We start from the raw sequence: 6059 nt of genomic DNA, 5'->3' as shown, positions 1-6059 counted from the left end.
TTCTCAATTTCATTTGGAATTTTCTCAATTTAAAATGAAAATTCTCAATTTCATTTGGAATTTTCTCAATTTCAATGAAAAAAAAACAGAAAAAATTACCCAAAAATATATAAATTGGAATTAGCCAAGTAACTGAACACCATAGAAAATTACTGTCTAAAAAATTTAAATTGAATACTTAAGTAGTCAATGTAGAATTGTTGAAAAAACCTTGAATGCATTTCATATAGTACTTATTCCACCATCCAATTTTAAGTTTGATATGTGTGTTGAATAGTGTTGTGCATAATAAATATATGGGGATTTCCATTACAGGTCAACAAATTTACAACAACTTTAAGTGTTTGCAAACAACATTTGTTTTTATACCTATTATATTTTAAAAAAATAATCTAATAAATAGAGAAAAACAAAGGCATCCAGTATGAATATTAATCGCATTTATATTACTACTACATTTAGAGCAACAAAATATTATGGTGAGTGACAGTTCAGCAACAGAGGATTGACAACAGATGTTGTTGCTGGTGTTGCTGCTGTTTTGAGAGTGTGTATTTGAGAGTTTGACGCCAATCGCAGCTGCGCATAGAACAACTAGAAGATAATAGGAGGGTGAACTTAAAAGTTGTTTGATGATTAAAGATATTATGGTTTTTAAACTTAAAATGAGTTTTATAAATAGACATTTTCTTCAAATCACACAGTTTCGACATGCAGCGATAATTTTCATTGGTGAGTGTATGTTTGCAAAAAGGCCATATGCACGAGATGTGGTATTATACCCTGGAACATTAACTGGCTAGTTGATACGGTTACTAAACCTGTACTATTATATGAGGTCTATGAAATGTACAGGGCCTCCAACCCTATACTCATTTCGAACTACCGCGAAGAAGTCGTTCTTCACTGGATACCAGTTGAATAGAGTGGAATTATAGATCCTACGGACATGCTTGCATAATAGGTATTTATCAAAATCATCCTGATCGCACTGATTACTGCACCCCAAACTCTTATTCCTGAGGAACTTCGGTTTCTCAATCCCATCCAATATGGAACCTGTTGATGGTCTCTCCTTTGAGGCAATAAGGCTATACATCTATACGGATGGGTCCAAAAAGGGGGATAGAATGGGCGGTTGTGTATAGATTCCTAAATTTGGGATAAGAATGTCCTTTATACTCACAAATGGATGCAGCATTCTGCAGGCCATTCAGGTATCGGCCATTAAAAGAGCGGCCAACTGGCTCAGATGTTACAGGGTATCTGGTACAGATATCCGTATATATACTGACAGTAAAACCGCAATCAAATCCCTGATAGGTGTTTATATTTATATCGAATGTGGTCCAGGAATGCGACACATCCTTAAAAGAGATGGATACGTGGACACAGGGACAATGAAGGCAATTGTATTGCTGATTACTTGGCGGGAATAGGATCCTTGATGTCGGAAGACAAACTAGACTTCTTTTGTGGAATTTCGTTGTCAACTTGCAAGAAACAACGAATTACGACTTAGCAATATGGTGGCGATGATCACCGGGCATTGCACTTTCGGTTCTCATGCTGCAAGATTTAGGTTACCTTATCACGACTTCTGCAGAAGTTGTCAGAATGAGGAAGAGACCATCCTACACTTCTTTCGTCATTGTCTGGCACTGGGTGATCTACGTGCATGACTTTTAGGTGAGCGATCCTTTAGTACCCTCTCCGAGTTATCTGTGAAGGAACTAAGGTGTATAGACGCCTTTATTAGGGAAAGCAGGTGGTTGATAAGACCGAACATACAAATTGCACCTCATAGTGGCAACTGTCCCATGATGGTATGCGTTAGTTGAATTCCTTGAATTCTTAACATCTTCTCCTACTACTCCTCCCATTTCTCTTGAAAACTTTTTATCATTCCGTTTGCAATATATCGAAATATTAGTCGTTGAACCAAAAAGTCGACCTACCTATGCCCGTCCGTCTCGTTTAGTTGCAACCGTATATACAATGCCGTTGTATATACGGTTGTCTATAACTATCAGAAAGAGTAGTGAAGGAAATTTATCATATTGAGTTCATATGATGGTAATTAGCTTATGTGGAATTCCAGTGTGTTTTAAGATATCCAACATTTTGCAACGGAATATGCTGTCGGAATATCTCTACAAAAGTGAGATACAGATTGCTTTGCCATTCTTCTACTTGTTCAGCTACAATTCCTAGTGTGTTGATGTGGTCACGCAAATTTCTTTCTATTGTGCTATTTATCCTAGAAAGAAGTGAGATTCCACGATAATTCTTACATTGGAAGGGTCCCTTTTTTTTTGGTATTTGTTTGTAAGGATTCCTTGAAGCCAGTCGTCTGGTAATGTTTCTTCGTACAGATTTTATCGAAGAGTGGATAAAATATCGTCTTAGAATTTTATAATTTCAAGTGAAATCCCGTGAAAACCTGGCGATTTGTTGTTTTTTAGTTTTCTAATAGCGGTTTCTATTTCATCCGGAGATGGATGCTCCAGAATATGGTGAGTTGTTGTTGAGGGTTTCCATAAAGTGCATCCTTCATCGTATTAATTGTTCATCTACGTTTGTTAGTAGAGTTCAATCCTAGTGATTTCAATGGGCGCTTAGTCGGTTTGTGTTTACGAGTTAGTATTCTCGTTATCTCATAAACAGTTTTATTGTCGTTTTTGCTCTTCATTTGCTCTTCTCACTTCTTTATTCTTTACTGAATATGCATTTTCTAGTTCAATGCGTTTACTAATTGACTTTTCACTGTTCTTTGGTGTTTTCAATGATAGTCTTTCTTCGATGAAGGACCAAGTTTGGCAATGATTGGCAAATTTAAAATCGATAATTAAGAAAATGTCGATAATTAGAAAAAAGATTGAATATGTAGGGGTAATAAAATGTTAGACCGCTTCGCATTGATGAAATTTCTATGCTACGATTGCCCTCCTGGTAGACAATATTTTCCACATTATGTCCCATTTTACCAGAACTGATTATATGGCTCGTTGAATAGAGCTTTAGTTGCATCTATGAGAGCTTCGCAAAACTTTAGACTATTAGGAAGTTTATGAATGATACATATTAAGCATAATATGTTATTGAAAATTAAATTAAAAACACTTTTCACACGGCCCTCGTTTTTTTATAGAATCCAGAGTGATGAGCAGTGCTGATGATGATGGTGATGGTGGTGGTGGTGGATACATTTAACAACATTTTTATTGTTGCTGTTGCTTGTATACAAACAAACAGAATAACAAACTGTTTTTATAATTTTTTGTAAACAAAAACGTTCTGAGATACTGAGTAGTGACTGCAAAAGATAATATATATACACAACTAAAGCTAGCGAAAGACAACCGACCATGTACCACAATAGACTGGCAACTAAAACAGCAGCCAACACAAGCAACCAGCAGCAGCAACAAGCAACCAGTCCGTCAAACTGCCGGAGAACAGCCCCAACACAATGCAGTGAAAAATACTCGACACAGTAAATTTAAATGTTAGTCAGTCACAGCCTTATACTCGAACAGGAAGGCAACCAAACCGGCTGTTATTTTAACAAAATAATAATTTAAACGAAATATGTAAAAAAACGTTTATTTCAATTTAAACGATTTTTTTTGAAACGCGAGTTTTTTTGTTACCAAAAAAAAACGCAAAATATGTATAATTGAAGTGGCTTAATACAAATTACCTTATTTTGTGTTAGTTTTGGCTTTAAAAATAAATTTTTAGGCATTAAAAAACAACTATTTATTAATGACAACAAAACATAAAGTAGAACAACATTTTTTTTGGTTTTTTTAAGCAACGAATAATTTAAAAAAACGAGTGTTGGCGCTTTTTTTCAAAATAAAAAAGTACAAAATTTATTTAAACAAATTAAAAAAAAATTCTCACTTCCCAATAAACCCTTCAAAATAAATGTTAATAAATAAATATCAAAAAAAAACTTATAATCAATAAAAACCCACAAATTAAAATAAATTACAAAAAATATTATTGAAAATTATTAAAAATAATAAGCAAAAAATTTAAAAAATTCTTGTTTATAATGAGCTTTTTCCGCACACAGATTATTTCTCGCTGTTTTAAATGTTCGTTCTGTGTGTTTTTATCTGTAGAAAATAATATTCTTAAAAAAAATAATAAAAAAATAATTAAATAATTAAATAAATACATAAAACAAAGTGTTTATTATTGTTATTTTTCTACTACTCATTTATGTGTAAAAAAAGTGAAAATATTAATTATTGTATAAATAAAGATAAGAATATTGTTTTTGTTATTTAATTTAATATATGCATAAAACAAGGCAAAATAATAGAAAAAATCTGTGCATAAAATAATTCTAAAAAATAAATAAAATAAAAATAATCTCAGTGTTGTTAACAAGTTTTCCATAATTTTATTAAAGTTATTTTCCAACTCAAACTAAAAACGAAATTGAAACTCAAAACGAATAAAAACTCAAACAAAATTGGATTTCAATCTGCTGTCATATAAGGAATTAATTTTTTTTTATTTTTGGATTATATTGAACTAAAAGTAAGTGTGCAATTGTTTGAATGGAAATTTTAATTTGGATTAAGATGTAAATCTGTAATTCTTAATCTTAAGTGTGAAATTGCAACCTTTGTAGTTAATAATAAAGAATCATCTTTTAAACATCATATTTTAGAGAATATTTTCCATATTTAAAGTAGTGCAATTCGGAATAATGTGACGCTTGTAAAACTGCAACTTTTTGGAAAGCATTTTTTCCAAAACTGAAAAAAAATATTCATGTTTTTTCTGTTTTCAGCCCATTTATATGAATTCAGATCTTAATTAAAAATCTTACCATTTGCGAAATTGATGCACGAAAACTGCGAAATAAATTTTAATTTTAAAAGAAAACAGCTTTTGCTCACACGGTTTAGGGTATAATATTGTCCGGCATGACCCATTACACCTCCACCACCAAAAGTGGTAAATGAGGATATATGTCATTCCATGTGTAACATTGAGAAATCTTCATCTAAGTCCCAACAAAGTATATATTTTCTGGATACTTATGATTAGCTATGTCCGCCCGTCTGTATGTCTGTGTAAAACATTCTCACTTCCAAAATGCATAACCAAACTTAACTTAAAAATGATTATAATTGTCCTAAGCTGTTCGGTATTGAAAGTCAGAAAAATCGGTACAGTAGTAGCAGAGTTATGAGCCAAAATGTGAGATAACCTCCAAAAATATTTTAAAATGTTTTTTGCTATTTTCTTTAATTATATTGCAGATAAAATCAAGAAATTATAAATGGACAAAACTTGATGAAAATAGTAAGAATCGGTCCATGATTTCTCCTAGTCCCCATACAAATTTCTTCTCGAAATATAATTCAACTTTGGTATATAAATGCATATAAAATTGCAATATTCATTCAGTGAAAACAAGATCATATTTTCCTTGGATTGACCTATATTAGACCATAGTCCCCATATAAGAACCCTTTCCTAAAATCACTTCGCACAAATCTCGCAATAGCGCTGAACATGGGTCCATAAGGACTGAGATCGAAAAATTCTTAATACACTTTTTTCATTGAAACCAAGTATTATTTGATTTCTAAGTATCCAAGTATTATTTGATTTTTTTTTTTTGATCTAAGTAGTTATATTTATAAAGCATGTCAGTTATGATTAGGGTTTTAAATTTCACGACCATTTTTAAATCCCGGGAATCGAGAAATTTTTTTCTACATTCCCGGGTACCCGGCTATTCCCGAAATATATAATGATACTGTAAATTAGGAATACTATAGACAAATTTCATATAAAAACTTAGTATTATAATTATTAAATATCAGAGCTTCGAATTAATTAATAAAATTTGAGCTTAATTCACTAAAATCTTAATCCGTAATTAAAAAATGACAGCCTTTCATTCCATAAATCCATTTCTAATATTTAATTTTTTAGATTCATTCCAAAGTCTTTGTTTAAACTGAATTAATTTTAATGTTAATTAATAACAGAATTTATTCAAACTTCAAATGATTAAATTTTTA

General features: G+C 31.5%; 1 protein-coding gene across 3 annotated transcripts in view; it reads left to right on the top strand.

Moving 5' to 3' along the window:
• Positions 1-4411: 4411 nt before the first annotated feature.
• Positions 4412-6059, top strand: part of Irk1 (Inwardly rectifying potassium channel 1) — an 87082-nt gene continuing 85434 nt past the window's right edge. For 2 of the 3 annotated variants that reach the window (XM_065511011.1, XM_065511003.1), the window contains exon 1: positions 4413-4557. The gene's annotated coding sequence lies outside the window, so the exon portion shown is untranslated. Of the gene's footprint in view, positions 4558-6059 lie in introns of all 3 variants that reach the window. The other variant, XM_065510994.1, reaches the window with a different exon arrangement.

The sequence above is a fragment of the Calliphora vicina genome, chromosome 1, assembly GCF_958450345.1.
Source record: "Calliphora vicina chromosome 1, idCalVici1.1, whole genome shotgun sequence".
In the NCBI taxonomy this organism is placed as follows: Eukaryota; Metazoa; Arthropoda; class Insecta; order Diptera; family Calliphoridae; genus Calliphora; species Calliphora vicina.
This window is presented reverse-complemented; position numbering and strand designations above follow the sequence as displayed.